The 27,749-nt window shown below is 45.6% G+C and overlaps 1 long non-coding RNA gene across 1 annotated transcript; it reads left to right on the plus strand.

Annotated features, from left to right (window-relative positions):
- Positions 1–8,504: 8,504 nt before the first annotated feature.
- Positions 8,505–23,936, plus strand: LOC143434518 (uncharacterized). The gene is made up of 2 exons (XR_013104028.1): positions 8,505–8,756; positions 23,120–23,936. It is a non-coding gene; the product is annotated as an uncharacterized LOC143434518 (long non-coding RNA).
- The last annotated feature ends 3,813 nt before the right edge of the window (positions 23,937–27,749 follow it).

Below are 27,749 nucleotides of genomic sequence, written 5' to 3' on the forward strand. Positions count from 1 at the left end.
CGAGTGTTTCCTGTTTGCTGTTCTTGTTTGGTTTGTAAGGGGAGGGGCTGAAGTCCCCCAGGGACGTGTGCCCAATATCAGCTGACAACCAAATTCCTTTCTCAAACCCGCTGTCTGCTGGATGGAGGAGAAATAGGTACCGCTTATTATAAAATAAAAGGAAGGATGTTGACCAACTTGAAGAAGAGACATTTGGGGAAGGGTAGAAGCACCTGCCTGCCAGCCTTCCTGTGCCTTCTTGTTTTCCTGGGCTGTGGTATCTCAGTAGGTAATCCCAGTTGACCAGAGTGATCAGGAAGAAAGTGATCGTCAGGTTGAAAATGATCCGAAAAAAAATGGTCCTATGGCAAAAGATGGGGGCTTCCACGGGGCCTATCCTTTCGTGTTCAGCTTGGAATGCCACTGGCAGAGAAGTGGAGCAGGAGCGAGGGAGCCTCCAGTGTGGTCTATGGGGCAGCCACAAATAGCCCCATCAGGAACGGCTCCTCTTCTTCCTCCTCCTCTTTTTCCTCTCCTCCACCTTCCTCTCCTTCTCTTTTTCCACCATCTCCTCCTCTTCCTTTATTTTTATTTATGTGGGAAGTGTGTGTGTGTGTGTGTGTGTGTGTGTGTGTGTGTGTGTGTACAAGTGCACAGAGGGCAGTGGTATATCAGAGCTCCTGGAGCTGGACTTACTGGCAGTCCTGAACCACCCAAAATGGGTGCTGAGAATTAAACTGCAGTCCTCTTGCAAGAATGTAACCACAGAGCTCTTAAGCACAGAGCCAGCTCTCCAGCTCCAGGATACTTTTCTCTATTTCAAGTTGCTGAGAGGATGTGTTGGATGCACTTATAATAAAGCTGTGTGCATTTCCTGTCACCCTTTGCTCCATCTCCAGAAGGAGCTGCATGTGTATTATACTGGTCCCGAGCTGTTTACGTTCACATGCTTTGGACCTGGAGGTAGCCAGAGAAGAGTTGAGTCAACAGAAGGGACAGTGGGCTGAGTCCAGCTCAGCACACTGGAAGCTAGGCTTAGGGAAGAAAGAGACTGGCTTCAGAGGAGAGCCTGTTGAAGCTAGACATACCAAGTGATGAACTATTTAATGGAAGCTTCAAGGGACTTTTGGAGGGTAAAGGTAACCCAATGTGGGTTTTAAGGTGACTATAACTCATCACCAGCTAATATATCACTCTTTATATGTAAAATTAAAAAAAAAAAAAAAGATAAATTGAGGCACAAAAGATATAACTTCACCATTCACTTGCACATTTCCAGAATGATGGTAGGACAGCAGAGAACAGCCCAAGAGAGGAGGTAGGCTAGTAGCCTAGAGCCAGGCAGAAATCTAGGGCAGATACCAACCTGGGTATTACATCATTGTGCCGCAAACACCAAGAGAGGCAGAAGGAAGACTGCCCTGCAGGGATGGAAGCGAAGGCTCCCCATCAGGTGGCATAATCAGAATTGGATCTGTTGAATGGGGAGAATTTCTGTATAAGGACTTATAAGTAGGATGTTCTTAAGAACTAAAGGGTGATAAGAAGGCTCCTATGGTGAATCCCACTAAGTCTGAGAAGGCTTTGTAGGAAAAACAGTCTACATGCTGGCTTAAAGTGGACCAGGGATACAGAGCAGATCTTGGATCCAGTGTTTTATGGCTGTGGAATTTAAACTAGACATTGAATCATCAGACACTTGAACAGGAGAGGGACATGATGTCAGTGGACAACACGAAGCAGATTGGATAGAGTGAGGGTCGGGAGGAAGCATGTCAGATGGCTGGGAGAGCCAGCTGAGGACCATGGGGAGAGGTTACAAGTGATGGAAGTGGGTGAGGGGTCAAGGGAGAGCAGAGGAAATAGTTCCTTTGAACACCAGGGTATTTGAAGCTCCAAAGAGAGACTAAGGTCTTTTGGAGGTGTTTGATAGTTACCTAAGATCTTTATTTATCTGGATGCAGGAGTAATATAGGTGCCCAGACTCAAGTGTAGACCATGCATGCAGTTTAGAGTCAAAGCTAACAGAGTTCTTTTCATAACCACAAAGTTTCTGAAACACACAGCACGTAGGAAAGGGGTTTAAGAGCCAGTCTGCTGAGGAAACCTAGTTGGGTTTCTTGTTTTGTTTTGTTTTGTTTTTTAAGGAATTCAACCAAATCCTGTCAAAGTGTAGGGCTTTTCACTTTAGTTTTTTGTTTTGTTTTGTTTTTTGTTTGTTTGTTTGTTTGTTTGTTTTGGTTTTTTTCGAGATAGGGTTTCTCTGTGTAGTCCTGGCTGTCCTGGACTCATTCTGTAGACCAGGCTGGCCTCGAACTCAGAAATCCACCTGCGCTTTTCACCTTAGTTAATACCCATTTCCTTATCTGTTAAATTAAGTCAGTGTCAAATTACATTGTCCTGAGGCTTAAATAACAAAGAAAAAAAATACCTAGCACAGACTTTGTCATCTTAACTAAGAATTCAAAAGCTTACTGACTTCCTCTAACTTCTGCAATGATGTTTCAACTTGCTAAAGCTGGGAGATGGAGGTTGTCTTAGTAAAAAGCAAAGTTCCTCAGACTTGTGCTGTATCATTGTATCACTGGCAAACCTGAGAAGGGAATTCTGTTTCTTTTAGAGAAGCCGGCTCCTCAGGCAGAAGGCCCGTGGGGGGGATTGCCTGCAGAGGCAGAACACTTTCAATTGTGAGGAGAGGACATTTAAACCCAACCAAGCAGCTGCTTTGTGCTCCTGTTGTGGCAGTGACAGTCAGAAGCAAGACAGACTTGGATTTCTAAATTGCCCAGAGTTATTGTCCCCATGTGGATGGCACCAGATAGAGAAACTCACTGCATGTGTGCTTCTTATCTTGAAGCCCTTCCACATGTGACTGCAGACAATTAAGCTATGCGCCGTTCCTCCACTTATTTTCCCCTTTATCTTTAGTGTAAGGCTGTTTGAATGTAAGGCATGTGGGAATCAAACCTGTGCCATATAGAAAAATAGCCAATGTTTATAACCATTGGGCTATCTCTCCAGCCCACATCTATTTTAGGTGAAGAATTTGAGGCATAGAGAGCGTTTGTAGCCCAGAGTCGTAAGAAGGAAATGGGGAACCAGGATTTTTGTTTACTTTTTGGATTTTAGTGTTTTGAAATAGGATCTTACTCTCATCCAGGCTGGTCTCAAACTCATGACTCTGTGTGTGTGTGTGTGTGTGTGTGTGTGTGTGTGTGTGTGTGTGTGTGTGTTGGTTTTTGTGTTTGCCAGAGTGTCACTATATAGCTCTAGCTGGTCTAGAACTTGGTATGTAGACCAGAGTAGCCTGGAACTGATAGATATCCACCTGCCTCTGTCTATCAGATTCTAGGATTAAAGACCTGAACCACCCATGCCTAGTTACAGTCTGGATTTGAACTCAAATCTTAAAAAACTTAAACCCCCAAACCCACGTTTGATCATAGTGTTCTTTTCCTGGGAACTGGAGGTTGTTGTAAGATAAAAACCAGTATGTCTGTTAACTATCCCAACTACCCCAGATATTTTTAAACTAAGAATGAAATTGAGGTAAAGGGAAGCTATTAAGGGGTCAGGCCTCGTGTGTCAGGATGACAAGTGTCCTGAGGGTGGCAATGGACATGGGAAGTCATGAGTCAAGATGTCAAGACAGTACTTCCTGGCAGGAGACATTAAGTAGGCAACCAAGGGGTTGTTTTCTCAGTCATCTGAGAGGCTCTTGTGTAGGAGGGGGGGAGCATATGGAGCAGAGCTTGGTTGTACAACCCCATAGAGCTTACTATGTTCTGGGCTCCATAGGGAAAACAAAAATATGAGAAACCAACTGCCCTGACAGTGCTTGGAGTCTGGGAGCAGTTTTGGTCTTCATTCTCTAAACTGACTCTTTGAGATCCAGAGAAGCCTAGGCCTTCAGGAAGAACCCAGGTAGCGCAAAAAAAAAAAAAAAAAAAAAAAAGCAAGCCATATCTTCAATTTTCCTCCTCTGTTCTTCCTGAGAGCAGTTTTCAACAGCCAGGTGCCTAGAGGAGACCGTCCTTGCTGCGCCCTGTGGCAGCTCTTTAGATTCTGGGATCAGGGACTGAGGCGCTGTAGGCCCTCCTGTTGCCAGGGCAACGCCAAGTCAGGCCCAGGCCTCTGCATCAACCTTCTGGGAAATGAGTTGGCTGCAGAATCATCTTACTTCTCAGAGTGGGAACCTTTAAATTAGAATGTCTTCAAAATCAATCTTGAATTGATCATTTCTAGTTGGGTTTTTTGAAATATTGTAGTAAACACGTACAGTCTAACTTCTGTTTCTGACAAAGGATAAACAGCTGCAGACTCACAGAATCAAAGAAAGGAAAAGAAATGAAAGGGAAGGAAGGAAGGAAGGAAGGAAGGAAGGAAGGAAGGAAGGAAGGAAGGAAGGGAAAAGAATTTAACCTAATACTACTGATAGTGGCCAAACATAATAACTTCTGGTCTGAAATCACCACTCAGCATTTTATCAAGGATAATGATAATAATGTATAATAATTCATTGACTCTTACCGTCACCAGGCATTATACCAGGCAAATGCTTCTGTTTTATCCCATGACAAGCTATGAAACTGCTATCCCTGTCCCTTCTACCAGATGAAGTTAAGCCATCGAACTCACATGGCTAAAATCTAACGTAAGTGTGGCCCCATAAGTTGCTGGCATGCCTCCTCATTTCCGTACAGGTGGTGTTTAATAAAAGAAGGCAGCTCTGACTTTCACAGACACCTCAGGTAAACCTGGGCATCTTCCAGCCCTCTCACAGCACTGGACAGCCAGTACGGTTTTCCCTAACTGAGATTTATTAGGTGCTTCCCACTCACTGAAACAGGCCTCTGAGAAGACTGCCAGTTTGCATGTTTGACAAAGTAATGGCTGCAGTGATGTGAGCTACACTGTACACTGAGGTGAGCTAGAGGCTACCTCCTGGGGTTCTGTCTGAGTCTGTCACCTAAGAAGCCCTTTGTGCAGTGATCAGAGCAGCAGTTGGGAGAAGATTTCTGTAAGAAAAAGGCACCTAATAAAGTGCCACACACCTTGCCTGCTGCAGGACAGTGCTACCATCCCTCCCAACATGAATAAGAACGGGTACTAAATTAACACAACCAAACATTGAACTTACATTGTTCCTGACAGCCTTCAGAGTAACTAGGATTACAAATGCCACTAGGCCTGGGTCAGAATCATTTTAAGAAAAACATTCAACCTGTCCTTTATTTACAAGATATACAACTACTAAAACTATGCTCTCAAAGAATTAAAATTGGCTGGATTTAAGCTAACTTTAATAAAAAAAAAAAAAAAAAAAAAAGCAAACAAGGGGGGTGGGGATAGTTTACATGTCTTAACAGGAAGATTGACAAACCAAACTCCAACTCCCAGATTCCATAGTGGAATTACAAAAAATTCTGCTCTAGAGGGCTGTCCTCTACCAGTGCACACACACACACACACACACACACACACACAAATAACTGTGAAACTATGGCACTGTTTTGTCTATGAAAGGTAATTAAAAATTATAGTCTTCTATGATCTAATTTCCTGCACATAAACTATGTTTATAAATTCTAAAATCTAAGGGCCAGGGTCAGACCGAGTCCCTTATGCTAAGAAAGTGGTCTTACCATTTTGCCACAGTCCAAGATCTCTGATGGTTCTTTGTGTGCCAAGTGTGTCTGTGACAGGATCAAGTGGGCTTTTCTGAGGAAACTTTTTTTTTTTCAAGACAGGGTTTTTCTGTGTAGCCCTGGCTATCCTGGAACTCACTTTGTAGACCAGGCTGGCCTTGAACTCAGAAATCTGCCTGCCTCTGCCTCCCAAGTGCTGGGATTAAAGGCGTGCACCACCACTGCCCGGCACTGAGGAAACTTTTAAGTAAACAAACAACTTATTTTCCCGTTAATCAATTCCATTTCCAATCATAACAGAAGAAATGTGTGTTGGCTACCATTTGGCATGAGAACTTTGTAACCATCTCCATACCTGTGATGTCAACATGAAGTGTGTCACTAGGAAAAACCTGCTCGCTGCCCCTCTCCCCTTTAAAGACAGAGTTTCATGAAGCGCAGGCTGGTGGAGAATTCACTATGTGTGGAAGGGTGACCATCTGCCTCATGTCCCAAGTGCTAGAACAACCAGATTCAAGACACGAAGCTTTGTCAACTATATGAAGATCTGCCAAATCTGCAGCTCAGAATTTCCACACTTTGTCAGTAGTCCAAAACTTTTGTTTGCAGCCTCTAAATCCCTTGTTTAATAGAATCATTTCAATGTCAGGGCATCCTTCCTGCTGGCCACTGCCTGGGCTTCTGTGAGGAAACTACCAGGGAGAAGCTGGCTTTACACCTAAGGTTCTGACCAAGTACCTGGGACTCTTCTTAACATTTCCCAGTCTCAAACCAGGCTCTGGGTGTTTGATTTATTCAGTGGTACTTGCCATAGTTACCTCACTCTTGGATGGAGCAAAGTTTCTTAACTTTAATTCCCTTTAAGGTTTCATTCGCTTGGCAGATATTCTTATCAGGAGATGGTAAGTCCCTATAAACTCACCAGGAAAATCTCAGAAGCCAAAACTCACCAGGAATTCCTGGAAGGCTTTGGAAATGACAGCACAGATGTCCTTAAAGGATACATTATGATTACAGCACATGCTCCCACTGCCTTTTCCATGGAAGATTCAGGAACCTTGCCTCATACCTTGTAAGCATCCTGGAGGGGCTGTGCTGTCCTGGGATTGGTAGATTAGTGTCACTTCCTGGGGCAGCACTTAATGGCCATCATGTGCCAGGAGCCAAACCCAGGAAATTTCCTGCTGTTCTAGAAAGCCTAGTCAGTACAAGGTTAAGAAAGGACATTCACAGGTCTCAGGTCCCAGGAACTTAAAGAACGTCTGGCATTTCCTGGGAGCCAGTTATGACAATGGGATGATCTTGGGCAATAAGGTTACAACCGCGGGATGGTCTTAGACAATGATTCAATACTGGAATAGCAATGACCCTCGACTAAACTTCCCGTTTCTCTGTGTCTTTATATCCTGCCCCCAAAATTAAAGTTTCAGAGCTTGATCAGAACCCCAGACTTGCTCTCCATTCTTGTGTCTCTTGTCCCTTCATTCTTTCACCCCGCCTCCCTGGGGTCTCGTCGAATCCCCGAAGGCTGGGGCAATCATGTGTTTGATTTCCTCACAAATGGGAATAGCTTCTACTTATTTTGTATTTGCTCTGGAGTCTGACACCCAGGCTTATCAATCTCATGGATAAATATGCTACAGATCAACAATGATAAAAACTTGGCCTTGCAGGAACAGATTTTGTTTTTGTTTTGTTTTTGTTTTGAAACAGGGTGGCACTAGGTATCCCTGACTGGTCTGGAACTTGCTATGTAGACTAGGCTAGCCTCAAACTTACAGAACCCTGCCTCTTCCTCCCAAGTCCGCAAGACCACCACGTAACACCAGCTTCTCAGTCAGAAACACTTTCTTAATTATAGACAATCCCAAACCAGAGCCATGTGTGGTGGCACAGCAGTGTCAGTGTTCAGGAGGCTGAGGCAAGCATGTACTATATAGCGGATTGGCAGCCAGCCAGGGCTATAGCAAAATTCTGCCTCAGTAAAAAAATTAAATAAAATAAACTCTAAAACTTTTAAATGATACTACCTTTTAGTATGCATTCATTTTTGTATTGCCTCTCATATCTAGCCCACATACTAGGTAGAGTCTGCAGGCCCCTGCCAAAGCCTCCAAACGGATTCCTGGTATGTGAGAGAAGGGTATCTCGAGGTCTGATGAGGAATCCAAGGCAGGCAGGCTGAAAGCCAGTCGCAAGGAAGACGGTGTGGTGTGTCTTCATATCCCAAGGACCCCACTCCACCGTTTTGACTGAGCACACACTGTTGTGATCCAAAATAAGTCAGACTCTGGAACTCTTGTTTTATTGCCTGGCTTAGCTGTCTGGCTACTCTCTAAGTCATGAGCAGAAGCGCTGACCCTGGGGAGAGATCTCCCAACTCCAGTCATCTAACCCCGTCCAGAAAGGGCAAGCTCTCCAGACTCCCAGAGAACCCCACCCCCCAGGATGGCGACAGAGCCCATCACTTCTGCCCCCAAAGACTTTTATAGAAACCTCTCAACTCCTGAACACACGTGCGGCAGAAAGACAATGAGCCAAGGTTCCAGAAAGCCTTCCTATTTTCTAATCCTCAAACCGTATTTTATAGGGCTTTATACTTTCAATAAATGTAAATAGATATTTGTTTATACATTTAAACCAATTTTAATGGTGTAAATTCCAAACAGTTCTTTCTCCCAGCATCTTCTCTCTGGCCTCCCTAGGCCTGGCACACTGCATAAGCTCCTGCAGGCCCCGCCACGTCGGGCCGCGCTGGCTGCTGTGCTGCCCCCTGGCGGCCCGCACCGAGAAGGCCTCGGAGGCCGGCGCCCACCTGGCTGCTGGTGGCCGCTCTAGGAATGTAAAGGGGGGGGGTGCCTCTCGGTGGTGGTGGCGCAGGCGGTTTCCGCGCGCCCAGTCCCCGTGCCACGCCCAGGGGTGGCTGGACCCTGGAGGGCCAGTCCCAGCGTCGTCTGCCTGCGGCTTGCCCTTCCACTGCAGAGATGCCTCAACGCCGGCACTCTTTTTACCCTGCACCCTCGGGGCAGCACGGCCCGTTCCCTGGGTCTTGTGCTTCCTGTTCTTTCTCCAAATCCCCGTGCAAACACAATTGTGTATACACCAAGGCGAGGCCTCAGGAATTTGCAGGTAATAATAGATACGAGACTTACACCCAACCGACGGCTCAAACCAGTTGTAAAGAAAAAAGCCAAAAGGAGAAAGGAATGAATGAGTTTACAGACCTTTCGGGTTTGTTTTTTTTTTTTTTTTTTTTTAAATGTGTATGAGTCTGCCTCTGACTGCGGGTCTATGCACATGAGTGCAGTTCCCAAGGCCAGAAGCACCGGATCCCCTTTTGGTTGTGAGCTGTTTGATGTGGGTGCTGGGACCTGAGCTCCAGTCCTTTGCAGGAGCAGCAAGCTCTCATGGTGTTTGTTTGTTTGTTTGTTTGTTTGTTTTTAACATTTATTTTACACCAAGGCGAGGCCTCAGGAATTTGCAGGTAATAATAGATACGAGACTTACACCCAACCGACGGCTCAAACCAGTTGTAAAGAAAAAAGCCAAAAGGAGAAAGGAATGAATGAGTTTACAGACCTTTCGGGTTTTTTTTTTTTTTTTTTTTTTTTTTTTTTTTTAAATGTGTATGAGTCTGCCTCTGACTGCGGGTCTATGCACATGAGTGCAGTTCCCAAGGCCAGAAGCACCGGATCCCCTTTTGGTTGTGAGCTGTTTGATGTGGGTGCTGGGACCTGAGCTCCAGTCCTTTGCAGGAGCAGCAAGCTCTCATGGTGTTTGTTTGTTTGTTTGTTTGTTTGTTTGTTTGTTTTTAACATTTATTTTATGTGTATGAGTGTTTTGCCTGTATGTATACATGTGTACCGCAAAGGTCAGAACAAGGTGTTGGGTCCCTTGGAACTGGAGTTAAGGGGTATTTGACACTGTGTGGGTACTGGGAACTGAATCCTGGTCCTCTTACTTATGGAGCAGACACCCTCCGGACTCTGTTTTGAGAGCAAGGCCTTACTATATGGTCTTAGCTGGACGACTATGCAGATGACCTTACATTCAGCCTCGTGCCTAGGTCTCCCAAGTGCTAGATCACCACACCCACTAATTCTGTCACAATTTTGGAGGGAAGCCCAAGTTCAACGTAGGACAGATAGGTCCTTCCTGGCTGTGTTAATGGGAGTACTGCCTCTGTGCCCAATTGAGCTTCTTCTCCTCCCCCCACGGCACCCCCGCCCAATGGCCCATTTTTATCTTTGAAGATAGGGTACCTGTCTCCTTAGGTGAGCCATCAGGAACTACTATTTAAGATGGTTGACAGAGTAACCACTAGACACCCTGTGACTTCATCATAAATCCTGTTTGCATGCTAAAGAACACGCCATCCTTTGCCATAACAAGCAACAATTTCCACAGCTATATCTGGAAAGAATCGGTGAGAGGGATGGGGTAGGATGGAGAAAGAGAGGTGTCATAATTCTCTGCAAGTCTCCCATTCTCAAAAAAGCATGCTACTGCTCTCCTGTCTGAGCCCACCTGCCCTGATTTCCTTTTCTCTGTAACTTCCTAGACACCAAGAGTTGGTTATGGAGTTTATCTCTCACGTCTCCTGTTCTTGGATAATAATAAACGTCTCACTAGTCAGTCAGTCTTTATATTGGTTCCACAGTTCCTAGAGGGAAAAAGGACCCAGTTTAGGTACAGAAACCTTCAGCCTTGGCAGTGAATCTGCCCTCTGACTGTCTCTTAGCTTCTGAGGGTTGTTCAACAAGCCACGAGTAGAGCTACCAGCGTCAGCAAGAGACACGTAAGTTTCCACAGGAGGTCCCTACAGGCTTTACAGCTGGCAGGAAAGATTATCCCACAGAGGGAAAAATAAAACTCGGTTTAGCCTGATTTAGGGAACTATTGTTGGGACAAGACTTATTAGATTCCGACGTCCACTTGTTTAATGTTGCCGTATCTAAGCATAGCACAATTTTGGGAAAAATTTTCAGATACCAACTCATCCCGGTGAGTACAACAATGATTAAGAGGGTTGGTGAGATGGCTCAGCAGTTAAGAGCACTGACTGTTCTTAACTCGGAGGTCATGAGTTCAAATCCCAGCAACCACATGGTGGCTTACAACCAGCATTAATCAGATCTGTTACCTCATATGAGCAAGCAGGGCCTGGAGCAAGCGGGGCTAGAAGGAGAAGGGAAGGGAGAAAAAAGAAAAAAAAAATGCTTAAGACATGTTTCAGACACAAGTTTAAGACACTCTCTACAAAGTACATGTGGCTTCATCCTTTTTTTGTTTGTTTGTTTTGTTTTGTTTTGTTTTTCGAGACAGGGTTTCTCTGTGTAGCCTTGGCTGTCCTGGAACTCACTTGGTAGACCAGGCTGGCCTCAAACTCAGAAATCCGCCTGCCCCTGCCTGGCTTCATCCTTAAAAGATCAGTTTTTATTGACTTAGAAGCAATACCCAAGATAAGGGTCTAGGGAGAATTCTCTAGAGAATGACTGAGGTAAACACAATCCCTGTGGGAGTCAGGATTTGGCCCTAGGATAGCATAGAAGTCACTTTAATGTACAAATGACATCTCTCACAAGGGTGAGTTTTATACCTAGAAGTAATGTTCAAGGTTTCAGGAAAAAGGAGTCTGGGATAAGTAAAACGTAAATTCTGGCAGACAGGCGCACAGAGCCTGGCCCATCAGACAGCAAAAGATCAACAGGCTGTAAACTATATCAATGCTCAGCATTCCAGGAGGAAGACAGGTTAAACATCTCTTTCCTATGATGGTGCCTGGGAGTTTAAGCTTCCTGGCTTCTGCTGTCCTTGTCTGTGTGGACCAGCAGTCTTTGCTCTCTGCACTTGTAGGAGCCTGCAGAGCTGAGATCATTGATCTATGTCAGACCTGGTCCCAGAGGTGAACTCTGGTAATCCAAGCCCTTGGGAGATGGAGGCACCAGAATCGGGGGTTCAAGGTCATCCTCATCTCCACAGCTAATTTGAGGTCAATCTGGGCAACCCCTGTCTCAGCAAACATCCTGTGACCCAGGGCTAGAAACACAGCCCAGTAGTTAAGAACATCTGTTGCTCTTCCAGAGGAATCAGGATTTGATCCTAGCATTCAGAAGCCAGAAGAGGGCATCGGGTCCTCCAGAACTGGAGTTACACACAGTTCCTGAGCCTTGGTGTCCTGACTCCAGGCCTCTGCAGAGGTCTTAGGCCATCGTCCCTCCTACTCCAAGGAGTTCTGAATTGTTGGGAGCTGACTTCTAGCAGAAAGCGGCTATCAACTTTGCAGCCATCTCGAGCCATATACCCTGACAAGAGACTTGTTTTCAACAGCCTACAACAGCTGAAGCACACTGATAAACATCTTGTTTATCCCAAATATCTTGTTTTGCTGTTTAGTGACCCCAGCTGCATGGTGCACATGGTAAAGCTTCTTCAGCTGTGTTCCCCTGCTTGTGCTTATAAATACCCAGGATTTCCTTGCAAGAGGAGGAGCCAATAAGAGGGGGGAGCCAATAAGAGAGAGACAATAAACGAGAAACGACACTTGGTCACACACTCTGGTTTGTCTCCATTCTTCACCACTCTCTCTCTCTTGACCAGATCACTTAGCCCCAAAGCATGAGGCAGTGTGCGGTTATCAACATAGTAGCCCCAAGCGAGGGCCAGGGTGGGCCTCAACAAAGTGGCGCCAAGTGTGAGGCAGTGCAGTTGACAACACTAAATCATCCCCAGGTCACAAGGAAGTCAGGATAGAAACAACACACCTCATAACTTTGTTTATAAATATTCTCTTTAGCCAGATGTGGTAGTTCATTAATCCCAGCACTCTGGAGACAGGAGCAGGAAGGTGAATCTCTGTGAGTTCCAGGCCAGCCTGGTCTACACAGGGAGTTTCAGGACTACATAGTAAGACACTATCATTCATATATGTGTGTACAGCCAAACTGTAACGCTTACTGGAGCATCACTTTGGGCGCCAAACTGTAACGACCGCTCTGTTCCACAGGTCCGGGTCTAGTGAGAGAGAGTGTGGGGCAAGCAACGCGAAGAATGGAGACAAGACAGAGGGTCTGATCAAGTCTCAAGTCTCATTTATTGTGTCTCTCTTCCTTTATTGTCTCTCTCATTGTCTCCCGTATTCTCTCTTTTGAAGGGAAATCTGGGGTATTTATAGGCTTTTGCCACATGTCTTGTAGGTGCGTGAATACCACGTGCCTTATAGGTATGGATATGACGTAAGCCTTACAGGCGTGTATAGCGTGGATAGCACGTGAACCGCATGCCTTGCAGGCATGGATACCACGTGCGCCTTGCAGCTGGGGGCACTAAACAGCAAAACAAGATATGTGGGATATTAGAGTGTGCTTCAGCTGTTGTAGGCTGTTGAAAAACAAGTCTCACATCAGGGTATATGGCTTGAGATGGCTGCAAAGCTGATAGCCGCTTTCTGCTAAAAGTCCGCCCCCAACATACATACATATATATATATATACATACATACATATATATATATATACACACACACACACACATATATATATCACACATACATATACATATATACATACATATACATATATATATGAATATGTATATATATGTCATATATATGTGTGTACATATATACATATATGTGTATGTGTGTATATATATTATTAAACATCATATATATATATATATATATATACATATATATATATATATATATATATATATATAATCTTTAATATGTTTTCTTTTTGTAGCCCAGGGTAGCGATAGCCTTAAATTATGATGGTCCTGCTTCAGCCTTCTGAGTGCTGGAATTACAGCCATGCCACACCTGTGAGATTCTTGTCATTCTCAGCCACAGGGCTGGCAGGATTCCTTCCCCTTCCCGGGTTGCTTCACGGTTTTTTTGTCTTTCTAGTCTATGTTAGACATGCCTCGCCTCACATGGCTGTTCTGACCCCAGTTCCCTCTCATTAGAAGGATAAGAGCCATAGCGGATTGAAGGCTCCTTTTTACAATGTGGCCTCAATTTTTAACTCATTACATCAGCGATGGCTTTATTTTCCAGTTAGGTCTCATTTAGAGCTTCTTAAGACAAGAATGTCAGTGAAGCACCTCAGAGTCCAGCCCCTCACCTTGTCTCTGGAGGACTACTGTGGTGTCACCCCAGCCTTCACCATATGCTTCATCTTTTCCATCTTTCTAATCACAGACATCCTAATCAACTTATCTCCTGGTTAATTCCCCCATCCCACCCCTGCTGCTTTTTAGAAATGTCACTACCTCAGGGAATTCTTGAAACCACTCAGTTGAGGTGATGTCGAATGACTATGGTGTGTTCACCTGTGCTTCCTCCACTAGAAGCCACTCCTCAAGGGTGGGAACCAGGAAGACTGCATGAGGCTTATTGAATCGGTAACTCAGCATGGCTGAGATGAATGCAGGCTGACGTGGAAAGCCTATTTCAACAGGTCAGGCCAGAGGTAACGAATGCGTATGTGAAACCCACTGCAGATGCCCATCAGGGAGGTCCCAGAGGTACTGGCCCTGTCCTCAGGAGGTCCTAATCTGACTACCACCTCCCGCCCCCCAGGAGAGGCAGTGCATATGAACTGAATCTCACCCTGACTATGGTAGCCTTACATAAACTTAGGTGCTGATTGTGCTTTGGTTCATTTTAGACAAAATGAACTTCCAAAAGCTTCACTTGCTGTCCTGAACAGATGATGTAAGTAACCCACAAAGTAGTCTTTTGCTACTTTGTGGGTTCTTCTTTCTTCCACCCTTTCAACCCCCTAACACTAGATAGGAGAGAAAAAAAGAATGGAGGGGAAGGGGGGGATATTATCGTTAGATGACTCCCTGCTGGTGACGGGCATTGAGTTTCTTGGGGCAAGTTGATCTTCACCATCAGGATATCTAATTTCGTGTTTATTCTTAGTGCAGGACTACTTAACAAACTGTGACCAACAACAACCTAGCTATCAGGGTTCTAGTATTCATATACCCTTTGAAAAGTTCCCAGAAATCCAAACTTCACACAATAGCAGGAACTGTCTGCAGCTAGCAACATCACGCCTCTGCTAGAGCACAAGGCAAATCTTAAGCAGCTCCTGTGGACAGTCTGAAGCAGCCCCATATCCCACACCTGGGACCTAAAGGAAAGCACATTATTATTTCTGTGTGTGTGTGTGTGTGTGTGTGTGTGTGTGTGTGTGTGTTTTAAAGAAACCAACATTCTCACTACAGATGCCAGGCAACAGGCATGACAGTATAACTGTCCCCGATGGCAGACTTAAATTCTCTGTAGGAAAAGAGGACTGTTAACTCCTGGATATCTGCAGCACCTGCTGGTGACTCTCATGAGCATGGAAGTGCTTCTGGAAGGGAGAACAGGAAGAAGCAGAAGCAAGCCCCACCCCTGGGAGGTCTGTGGTTTAGACTCTAGAAAAGCCAAATCTCCAGAGTCCCAGCCTTGAATGTCACCAGCGTCCTCGAGGTGCCAGGCAGGCAACCTGGAGCCTCTTTCAGACAGAACTCTGTTGGGAGCTGACCTTTAGCAGAAAGCGGCTAGAAAGCAGCTATCCACATGCTAGCCACGCCTCCAAGTATAAATACCCCAGATTTCCCTTCAATAAAAGAGATTATGAATACTCTCCTTTTTTAAATGTTTTATATTTCTGTGTCTCTCTCTCCCTCCCCCGCCCTGTGTGTGTGTGCTCGCGCACCCGCGCGCGCCCACATGTACATTCCACAGGACATATGTGGAGGTCAGAGGACAACACAATGGAGCATGCCTGTGTCCCCACCTTTATGTGTATGTAGGTATTCTGCCTGTATGTATGTGAACCACATGCCTGTGTCAGATTTCAGGGGACTAGAGTTACAGATGGTTTTGAGCCACCACGTGCATGCTGGGGATTAAACCTGGGTTCTCTTAACTGCTGGCCCTCTTTTCTTGTGTTTTCGGGGGCTGGAGGGTTTGTTTGTATGCTTGCTTGCTTGCTTGCTTGCTTGCATTTGCATTTTTGTTTGTTTTGTTTGAGACAGGCTGTCACATAATCCAGGCTGACTTCAAACTCACTGTGCGGTAAAGGATGACTTTAAACTCCTGATCCTTCTGCTGCCACATTTCAAGTGCTGGGACTGCAGGCACACAAACCACACGCCAGCCATCAGTCCTGCAGCTTTGACGATTTCCATGCAAACATGCCGTGGATTGCTTGACTGGCCACTTTATAATCAAGAGCTACTTATAGACACTTGGTGCTTCAGAGCGTCCGAGTGCTCGGCTTCACTCCAGAGTACTTTAACACCTGTGATAGCAGAAGAACAAGAGCTGGCTACATTGTCAGAGGAGCACTGGGTTCAATGGGGTGGTCATAGGCTTGGTGGCCTCATAAGGATCTCGAGCAGAGCCTGTCAGATCTAGCAAAAACAGTGTCACCGAATGGCTGTTAACTTCAAAGTCCATAGAGATATAATTTTGTTTTGTTTTTTGAGACAAATATGACACTAGAGCTGGCCTCAAGCTTGTGGTGATCGTGTTGCTGCAGTCGCCCGAATGCTGGGATTATTCATAGGTGCAAACAACCACTTTCAGTTTTATTTGTATTTATTTCTAAAATTATTTTGCCTTAATATATGAAATTGAAGCATGGATATCTATGTCTCAGTCTATGCACCTGTTTGTATACAAATGCAAGCATCAGGATAAACTAAACCCTGGGAGGCCGAGGAAGCACTTCCTGTTCAAGGATGTACAAGAAAGGGTAACAGGGTGACATGGAGACAATGTGACAGATTGGAATGGAGTCTTAAATTTCCGTGTGCCATTTGTGCCTTTTCCATTCTCATCTATGTGAAACCACAGTTCTTATAAGGGCTAATTAGCTCACATGCCTCAAAAAAAAAAAAAAAAAAAAAAAAAAAAAAGTTCAGTTTAACCACGTTTAGTGGTGTCGCCTGTAATCCTAGCACTCAGGAGACGGAGACCTAAAGATCAGTTCAAGGCAAGCATGGCTGCGTAGTGTGTTCCAGGATGCTGGGGCTATACAGACCCTGCTTCAAAAAAGCAAAAGCCAACCAAACAATAAATGTCACATTAAACTTTCATTATCTGTTGAGCCTTCTCAAGGTACTAGGCCAGGTGGCATCTCTGATCCTGAGGCAGCCCCTTCACAGAGGGAGGCTGAGGGTGGCACTGGTCAAAAATGGACAGAGAAGGAAGAGTTAGTTGGTTGTGAAGCAGCATCAGGAAGGGCAGCTGACCTTAGGATAATGTTCAACTCTGACCCTGTCCACTCACCATCATTTGGAGCAAATTGCCTCAGTGTCCTGTGTCACTGTCATCAACCATCCCCAGTGTTTTAGCATGTGTACATGCGGCCCCTAACACAGCGCCTCCGGAGCCTTGTAAGTGCTGAGAGCTGAGAGTGGAGGCTTGGCCCTGCATTCCCAGCACTTGGAAGGTGAGAGAATTGAGTGTTGTAGGTCAGCCTGTTGGGGATTGGTTCTAATGCTTTGATTTAATCGGGAATCTGCATGTCCAAACCCTGAAGGTCCTTGTCCCCAATTGGTTTTTGATTGATCAATAAAGATGCCAGCAGCAAAGGGAGACAGGGCAGGACCCTTAGATTTGCATTGGCTAGGGTCGGGGAGAGAGGAGGAGAGACAGAGCACTGCCAGGTTTTGGAGGAAGATGGATCAGATTTAGAACTGCAGAAGGAAAATCATCTGAAATGTAGGTGTGAAGGAATTTGGTCCAGTCCGCAGAAGGGCTGCCCAGAAGCGTCTTGGGCAGCACAGACTAGGGGCCCACCCCGAAGGAACAGGGCAGCAAAGATAGATCGTAGCGGGAAATCTATGATAGCCAGACTGAGGATTAGAACTGCCCAGCCTTTGAGCTACACAAGGCATTACATAAATAAGCTTGTGTGTGTGTGTGTGTGTGTGTGTGTGTGTGTGTGTGTGTGTGTGTGTGTGTGTTTCATTCTTGGATCCAAAGAATTCCTAGGTGGGTGGCTGGAAACACTCGACCTGCCAAGAGCACAAAGCTGTGTGGCCAAAATTTGCCTCTACATCAACCTTAACTTCAGGAACTCTTGTGTTAAAAATAAAACAAACGCAGAGGTAATGGGCACACATTTAATTTCAGCACTTGGGAGGCAGAGGCTGACAGATCTATATGAGTTCCAGGATAGTCAGGGCTACACAGTGAAATCCTGCCTTTGTTTTGTTTTGTTTTTCGAGACAGGGTTTCTCTGTGTAGCCCTGGCTGTCCTGGAACTCACTCTGTAGACCAGGCCGGCCTCGAACTCAGAAGAAATCCACCTGCCTCTGCCTCCCGAGGGCTGTGATTAAAGGTGTACGCCACCATTGCCCGGCATGAAATCCTGTCTTGACAAACAAACAAACAACAAAATATTAATTAATTATAGCAAGGGGGCTGGAAAGATGCCTCAGCAGGGACAAGCACTCCCACAAAGGGCCTGAGTTAGGTTCCCAGCACCCACATTAAGACAGCTCACAAATGCCTCTAACTCCATCTCTAAGAAATCAAACACCCTCTGTCCTTCACAGACTCTTCCACATGTGGTACATATAAACTCATGCAGGGATAAATAAATAAATCTTTAAAATTTTATTTGTTTAAAAACAAAAAAAGGTAAACATAAACACACAGACACTCTCTCTCTCTCTCTCTCTCTCTCTCTCTCTCACACACACACACACACACACACACACACACACACACACACAGAGCAAGAAAAGAAAGCTGTAGGCACAGTCCTGCATGAATCTTAGATATAGCTATTAAAATGAGATGTGCCCAGGCAGTGGCTCGTCAGGTGTAGCTTAGGGGTAGATCATCTGACAGCAGATATAAAGATATGTGGTTCAAACATAGGTATAGCCACCCCCTTAGTTAGCATAAGTGTTTCTGTGCCTTTCTGGGTTCTCTAATGATGCTCCTCTCCCAGCAAAGCCCCTGTAGAAATGATGACATCTTTTTCTTTTGACAGCATACAGACATTGAGAATATCACCCCTTAGCTTAGGAGTGGGTTGCTCACATACACTACTGTTGAGATAAAATTAAATCAGATATGCTGAACGGTGGCACGTGACTTTAATCCCAGGACTCAGGAGGCAGAAGCAATTGGATTTCCAAGTTTGAGGCCAGCCTGGTCTACAGAGTTTGTTCCAGGACAGCCAGGGCTACACAGAGAAACCCTGTCTGGAAAACAAACAAACAAACAAAAAAACCCAAAACAAAAAACCTCATAAATCCAAGTTACAGTTAGTTCATCGTGGTAGGACACGTATTGATTGTAGCTGGGCTTTTGCTACTCTGTGGGTTCTTCGTTTTCCCACCCTTTACCCCCGGCCCCAGTTTCACCCCCTATCATTAGATAGGAGAGAAAGAGAGATCTCAGAATCTAATTTCCTTTTTCTTGCTTCTTCTTTGAGCATGACTACTAATAAACCAAAACCAACCCCATTGCCTCTGGGGCCCTAGCATTCATATATACCCTCTGAAAAGTTCTCAGAATTCCAAACCTTGCACAATCACAGAAACTATCTGCAGCTGGCAAAATCATGCTTCTGCTAGAGCACGGGGCAAATCACAGCTGCTGCAAGGCAGCCCCACATCGCCATACCTGGGATTAAAATGAAAACATATTTTTATAATATTTCTGTTTTTAAAGAAACCAAAATTCCAGAAGTCTCACTACAACTGACATCATATTCACAGTCAAGAGCAGAGAAATGAAAGCGTACTCTTTCTCTTGTTGGTTGTTTGTGGTCAGCTCCATTTCTCCACTCTTACACAGTTCAGAACCCACTGCCTAGAGAATGGTGCTGCCCACAGTGGGCTGGATCTTCTCCCATCAGTTACCTTGATTAAGACACCTCCCATAGACCTGTATGTCAACCCAGTGTTCAGTCCCTCATTGAAACTCTCCCTTGTGATTCTAAGTTGTAGCAAGTTAGCAGTTTAAACCAACCATCACAGGTGGGCTCAGAAACTGGGTAAATGAACCAACCACAGGAGAATCTTTAGTGTTTGATGTGTTCCTTTTGAATGTGAACTTTGTGAATTCAGTGATTATGTTTTAAAAGTACAATTTAGCTGTGCATGATGGCACACACCTTTAATCCCAGCACTCAGGAGGCAGAAGCGGACAGACCTCTATGAGTTGAGGCCAACCTGGTCTACATAATGAGGAATTCCAGAATAGCCAGAACTACATAATGAGACCTGTCTCAAAAAATAAAAGATTAATGTCTTAAAAGGTATAATTTAGCCAGGCAGTGGTGGTACATGCCTTTAATTCCAGCACTTGGGAGGCAGAGGCAGGTGGATTTCTGAGTTCGAGACCAGCCTGGTCTACAGAGTGAGTTCCAGGACAGCCAGGGCTACACAGAGAAACCCTGTCTTGAAAACAACAACAAAGAGGTACAATTTAAAGTTGGGTATGGGGCCTGCAGAATGGTTTAGTGAGTTACAGTGCTTGCTGCAACAAGCCTACTACCTGAGTTTGGCCCCAAGAACTTACAGTGGAAGAATAGAGCTAATTCCATAGCTGTCCTATTAGCTACACATGCATGGTGGTGCATACCCCTCCTCATTACATACTCAGAAATGGTAGTACTAAATAAAATCTAAATGTTTAAAGGTGAGCATGGTAGTGCAGGCTACTTATAATGTTCAAACCCTGATTAGGCAACTTAGTGAGACTATAACAAGCCAAACCTTAGCGCAACTGACTCCATGGTGGAAGTGCAAAACTCAGCATGACGACAGCGCCACCTGCCAAAACTAAAATTAAAGCCTAATCCATCAAAGTCCTTAGCTCTGGGAAAGTCTCTAAATGGACTGACCTTGCTTGTTGGCTTCTGTGGTTCTGCTTCCGGCTAACTGTTCTTGTTAACTGAAGTATGTCAACCCAGGACATGGTTTTTAATGCTTAAAAGCTCACATGAGAAAGTGCTACACTGGGGTCCCCAACACACAGTGTAGTGGGTGGTCACCTAATAAAAGACTTTCTATTGGTTTAAACGCTGTCCTAGCAGACTTCCCTGGTGAATACCCCCAACAAGACCCTGTCCCAAAGAACAAAGAGAGCTGGGTATTACGCTCTGGAGTAGTGTGCGAACCAAGCCCCTATGTTTAATTCCCGTTGACTCAAACAGTTTTCAAAGTTTACATATGTGCGGCACACCTGTAATCCCAGCCTTGTGAGGCTAAGGCAGGTGACTCGTTGGCAGCACCAGCGCTGCCCATGGTACCGAGCTCGGGTGTAGGCCTAGGGGATTAAAGAACAACTCAGACTTGGGTCATTCGCTGTGAGAGAACGCCAATGCCTTTACTGGGCAGGTTCAGTATATACACCAAGCCAGGGGAGGAAAAACACAAACTCAGGAAAAAACAGGAACTCAAATGGAGGGCAATAGGAAAAAACAGGAACCAAGAAGGGGGCAATAGGATGTCAAGTGTAAATTCCCTTCCTTTAACAGGATGTTTTGTTCTTAGAAAAACTGCAGAATGTTACTTTGTAGACAGCAGCACACCCAGAGTCTCAGCCAGGGCATAGCAGCCCTTTGGGCTCCTACAACTCATGAATCCATCACCTGCCTGAGCTATAAAGCAGAACTGTTTCCCGCGCTCCTTTAGATTTTAAATGGCGATATTCTTGGGTTTTTTTTAGATTTATTTGTGCATATGTGAGTCAAGCCTGCATGAATTGATGTGTACCACATGTGTGCAGTGCCCACAGGAGTCAGAGGGTGTTGGATCCTTGGAACTGGAGTTACAGGTATTTGTGAGCCTCTTGATGTGGGTGCTGAGAACTGAACCCAGACCCTCTGTGAGCAGAGTTGCCAGTCCCTGTGATTACTTCTAATTGTCAACTTGACACATTCTAGTATCACATGGGTAGATGCTATGAGATGCTCTAGTATCGAATACATGAGAGCGTCTCATCTAGACAACGAGGTAGTATTTAAATGAAGGCTGGCCTGTGGATGCATCTGTGAGGGATTATCTATGTTCGTTGGTGTAGGAAGCCCCTGTCTGAAAGAGGGTAGGACTATTTTCTCAGTTTGGATTCTAAACTGTAGAGGAATGGAGAGAGTATGCTCAACACTAAATGTGCGTTCACTCCCACTCCGGCTTTGACTGTGAACGTGATTCTCGCTTTGACTGTGAATGTGACTAGCCACTTTGAGCTCCTGCCTTGACTTCCCCCAAATGATGGAGTATGATGTGGGATGTTAGGCTGAATAATCCCATTCCCGTTAACGTTTTGTCAGGGTTATTTTGTAAATAAAACTAGGACATACTCTCAGAACCTGAGGATTAAGTCACTTGGAGATAATTTTCAGCCTGAGACAGTGAGTCAGCCAGCATGCAGGGAGTGTGCAGAAGTGACCCAGACATGTGCATCTGTGAGCAACCAAGGGGGCTAGTTCAGATGGAACTCACTCTGCTAACTGTGATCTACAGAAAGAAGATGGATGGACAGGTGTCTCCCTCACCCCACTGAGAAGACCTAGACCCTCTGCCACCTACAGGACTTTTGTTTTGATTTGTTTTTATTGTTGTTTGTTTAGGCAGGGTCTCATTTATCCCAGACTAGTCATGAATTCACAGGGTAACTGAGGGTCACCTTTTTTTTGTTTGGCTGGTTGGTTCTTGTTTTAGTTTTTGTTGCTGCTGCTGTTGGTGTTGAGAAAGAATCTAAATTCCCCAGACAGCTCACTCGAGTCCTTGCAGGCCTTTGGACTTGCAGTCCTCTCACCTGAGTTTTCCAAATAGCTGTCATAAACCTGCACCACCAGGCCCCCCTAGTGCTTCACTTTTAAATTTTAGCAAGCTGAGTGTACTGGCTGGTTTTGTGTCAATTTGACACCAGCTAGAGTCATCAGAGAGGAGGGAGCCTCAGTCAAGAAAAGGCCTTCCTGAGATCCATCTGTACGGCATTCTCAACTAGTGATCAATGGAGGAGGTGCCATTCCTGGGTTAGTTATCCTAAGTCCTATAAGAAAGCAAGCTGATCTGGGCAGTTGTGGTTCTCACATTTAACCCCAGCACTCAGGAGGCAGAGGCAGGCAGATCTCTGTGAGTGCTAGACCAGACTGGTCTACAGAGAGAGTTCCAGGACAGCCAGGGCTACACAGAGAAACCCTGTAGAGATAATCTCTTGTGCACTGTGTAAAAGCATTCACCTATCAATAAAATGCTGACTGGTCAATGAATTGAGGCAGGATTAGAAGGTTGGATGAAGTGGAAACTTTAAGGGTTCTTTGGAAAGTCAGTTGTGTTGGACGGTGTTTTCCTGAAGTGAACACGGGTGAAAGACTAAGGCAGATTCGTGAGAGAATGAAGCAGACACAGGAGAGAGGATGTTCCGCTAAAGCAGGCATTTGAAAGGACACGTGATGAAAGATTCTTTGCTAACAACATGCATGTATTGGTTTACCTTACGTTTGTAGTTGAGCTGCATTTGTCAGGACTCCACTGAGAGAAACTTCAGGTGGTGTGCTGCAGTTTCTTGCCCGGAAGATCATGTGTGGATCCCAGACATTGAAACAAGAAGCTGAAACATTGAAGTTGTCTTGGAGACCCCCAGATGTTCAAGATGCCGGAGCCTTGGGCTATCTGCTGAGGAAAGCTGCTAACAGGGAGTGGAACCAGCCCAGGAGAAAGAACTTTGTTGCAATCAACAAAGATGAAAAAAGAGTTGGAGATCTGAAGACCTCTTTGACATCAGCCATGGAGTTGCAGAGTTTGGAATTTGCCCAGCTGGTTTCCTGTCTTGCTTTGGGGATCACAGTTAAGTGATTGGCTGAATCTCAGAAGACACTTTGAACTTAAAAGTCTGGTCCCTGGGGCCAGACTTTTAACATTGTTGAGACTTCTATAGACTGTGGGGGCTTTGGAAGTTGGACTAAATGCATTTTGCATTATGCTATGTTTAGGTATGGCCCCCATTGACTCATATTCTCGAACAAGCCTATGGGAGCCAGGGGCTGGAATGTGATGGTTTCTATATGCTAGGTATAGAGAGTGGTACTATTAGAAGGTGTGGCCTTGTTGTAGTAAGTGTGTCACTGTGGGTGTGGGCTTTAAGACACTCATTCGAGCTGCCTGGAAGCCAGTATTCTGCTAGCAGCCTTCAGATGACAATGTAGGACTCTCAGCTCTACCTGCACCAGGCCTGCCTGGATGCTGCCATGCTCCTGCCTTGATGATAATGGACTGAACCTCTGAACCTGTAAGCCAGCTCCAATTAAATGTTGTTTTTTATAAGACTTGCCTTGGTCATGGTGTCTGCTCACAGCAGTAAAACCCTAACTAAGACACACAATAAGCTTGAACAGAACCAGCCACCCAACAGCATTTCCTGCATTTATAGTATTAGCTGCCCTTGGGATAGACCCCAACATAAGTGAGACACCTGTAATAATATAAGAAACTATTTGGAATAAGATTGTTGGGTTGTGGTGTCCTGTAGGCTGCCGACCCGACTTGGCCGGTCAAGATGGTGCCGGCCTCGGCCTCTGGTATCGGCTACTAGTAAATAGTGCACTGCACATGCATCAACTCAGTTTGGCGCCAAACCCCTCCCGAACGGGGTATGTTAATGAGGTACCACAATCGAGCAGGGTATGCTAATGGGGTACCACGATCCTGACCAATCACCCCCTCCCGGGTGGGGTATGCTAATGTGGTATGCTAATGAGGCACTGCAGTTCTGACCAATCAAGCACCTCCACGTGCTTCACCTCCCCCCTCCCCCCCCCCCCACCCAGGGCTGAGGGTATATAAGCAGCTCGCCCTGGGCATTCAGGGTCTCCTCCTGAAAACTAAAAGAGCGCTTCTACAATAAAGGCTGTTGAGAAGGATCCGGTTGTTTGAGTCTTCCTTGCTGGTCAAGCAGGTGTGACAATGTTCATGTGGGTCCCACATCTGCCCCCGCAAGGGGCTAGGGCCAAAGCTCAGGAAGGAATTTGACTGTGTTCACTCCACACTGGCACCAGGCAGATGTTGGGCTATGTGAAGCCTTGGGACTCTGCTCCAGGGGTGAGGGAGCACAGTCTGAGGTCCCAAGGGGGTGGGGCAGAACTCTTGGGTTGGGGGATCCTTGGGCCAAAAGGTGGCCTGGAACCTGTTGGTTCTCAGGCCCTTGGGATCTTAGGCACCACTGAGAGGCTGTGGAAGGTTCAAGACTGAAGAGGGTCATACAGGCTAGATTGGCCTGCAGCTGAAGTCGGGGGGGGGGGGGGAGAAGCTCTGGTTGTATCCTGTGAGGATGAGAGTCTTGGTCACAGTGACTGGCTTGGCTTGGTCATGGCTGACTCAGCTTGCTTTCTTGGGTTTCTGGGCCTCCATGGCTGAGAACGTAGAGAGGTCAATTAGCAGGAGATTAGATGGCTCAGTAGTTGAAAACCTCCACAGTCCCCCACAGTGGGTCCCAAAGAAGAGAAATAGGCTATGGTCTTAAGATATTTATTGTCGTGGCAGAAAATGGATGAAACTATACCCTGGTATTTTCAGGGTGGGCCTGAGGTTAAATACCTTTTGTAAGAAGGAGGGTCTGGGAAGGAATGTTTAATTGGCTACGCCCATCTGGCCTTTAGGTATCTCATTAATATGGAGATCTGTCTTGAGGCTCTGTGGCCTGTACTCATGCCGTCTACCTGTGGAGGGGATAGAGGGTGTTGTCCTACGTAACCAGAGGACCTCCCCCCATGGATGTGTTCCACCCGTCAGGAGCCTGGAGTCTGGGAACGTGGAGAAATTCCTGCCATCCCTTGCAGGGAACCCTGCAGGGTCTCCAGCCATTTCTAGCCAGTGCTAGACCATAAAACCATGCTGTCCTTTCACGATTCTACATAAGACTTCCATTTTGAGTGGTAGTCCAGTAAAGTTTAAGTCCCCAACACCTCCCTGGAAACCGACACCAAGTTCACAAGTTAAGACACGAATGTTACACAAGTCTCATCCTGATAGACAAGTTAGGACATGAATATTAGACAAGGCAAGTCCCCTGTCGCAGTTGACTACCCCAACCAATGAGAACAGGATAAATGTACAACAAAGACATGTTCCTAAGGAAATCCCCTATCCCTAAATCCTGATTGGTAAAAATAACTTGGCACGAATGTCTGTGGATTTGGGGCTTAAAAACACTGTAGGATCTTAACTCGGGGTCATGGTTCATTTTCTGAATCTGGACCGTAGCCCTGGGTGATCAGTCCTGGGGCATATGCTCAATAAACTGTCCCTGTCTGACTGAGATTGGTATTCTGTGTGGTTTGTGAGGCAATCCCTGACCCCATCAGTGATGAACAGCAATGTGGAAGGGTCAGCCAAACCCTGTTTTCCCCTGACTTGTTTTTTGGTCACATTCTTTGCAGCAATACAGACCCCTAAGACACTGAGCGTGGGGGACTCAGGAAATCAGTGTTGATATGTGAATAACCAGCAGCAGAAACAACTGGGCACAGCTAGACATGTTCAAGAATATAACAAAGAGACGCGGGCAAGGACCTAAACCCAGGCGGGAGGAGACCAGAGGCACTGGGAGGACAGAGCCCTTACCCCTGCTGTGCACAGAATGCCAGAGAGAAGCATGAGGGATCCAGAGTGAAGCCACTAAGTGTGGGCCATTCAGTTTCTTCTAAACCCAAACTTTAGATCAAGTTCTTTTATTTTGTATTGTTTTATTTGAGACAGGGTCTGACTGATTATGTCGCCCTGTCTATCCTGGAACTCACTATGTAAACCAAGGAGGCCTGCTCACTGACAGCCTCCTGCCTCAGCTCCCTAGTTCTCATGTGTATCATCAAACCTAGCTTCCGGTTTATTATAAAAGAATAAAGTTAACTATCCTCTATCCCTCAGCTTGTGCCAAAAGATTTAGACCTGCATAGCAGGTCACGGAGCTGGTGATTAATTGGGGGTTTGAATTTGTGGATGTGAGAATACATTCTGGCCTCTAGAGAGAGGCCAGTATTCTGCAACAAGAATGGTTCATATTAATTTTCCACAGCCAGAGAAAATAGTCTCAAGAGCATTCAATTCCATTTGCTCTGATGACAGCCTCACTAAGCAACCTTCTGTTGGCTAATTTGGTTTCCCAGGTAACCTGAAGGGCATTATGGCGTATTATGTATCAGTCTTTGAGAGTATAATTAAGGAGGTCTTGAGAATACAGTCAAATCAGGTTCCTGTACAAGTCAAGAGATCCGGCTGCAAATCTGAGGTCTAATATCCATTCCTGGATGGCTGTGCAGAAGGTCTGCCAAATCAGGATTTCTGGGTCTTTTTCTAAGCTAATTGTTAGCATTCTCATGAGGGCAAAGGGCAGAGTGAATGTGAGAGCCAGGAGACATTGGTGAGGGAGACAGAGAACTGCCAGGAACTCTAAGGGTTTATCCTGAGAGTTACTTGTAAGTTACTGAGAGCAGCCTTGGATCCTAAAATTCTCACATTAAGAAATAAGTCCTAGCTGGGTAGTGGTGGCGCACGCCTTTAGTCCCAGCACTTGGGAGGCAGAGACAGGCAGATTTCTGAGTTCCAGGCCAGCCTGGTCTACAGAGTGAGTTCCAGGACAGCCAGGGCTACACAGAAAAACCCTGTCTTGAAAAAAAAAAAAAAAAAAAAAAGGAAAAGAAGTCAATTCTTGGGATACAGTCTGATATAGGGAAAGAGGTGTTTAAATTCATTAAAGTGATGCTCATAATATTGGAAAAATAATCCACTTGACGCCACTCTTTTTGTATACATGGGGCTTATGTTCATGTGAGTACAGTTGACCAAGTTGGGGGTGGGGGGTATTTGTGGACACCAGAGTAATTGGTTCCCCTAGAGATGGAGTTACAGATGGTCATGAGCCACAGGATGTGGGTTCCAGAAATCTAACTCAGGTCCTCTAAGAGAGCAAGATGTGTCCTCAGCCTCTGAGCCCGCTGTAGCCCAGGATTTACTCTTTTTGATTGTGTGTCTGTCTGTGTGGGTTTGTGAAAATGAGTGCAGTACCCATGGAGGCCAGAAGGCGGCTCAGAGCCCCTGGGGCTGAAGTCACTGGTGGTTGTGAGGAGCCCCATGTCAGTGCCT

Source organism: Arvicanthis niloticus, chromosome 15, assembly GCF_011762505.2.
Source record: "Arvicanthis niloticus isolate mArvNil1 chromosome 15, mArvNil1.pat.X, whole genome shotgun sequence".
NCBI lineage: Eukaryota > Metazoa > Chordata > Mammalia > Rodentia > Muridae > Arvicanthis > Arvicanthis niloticus.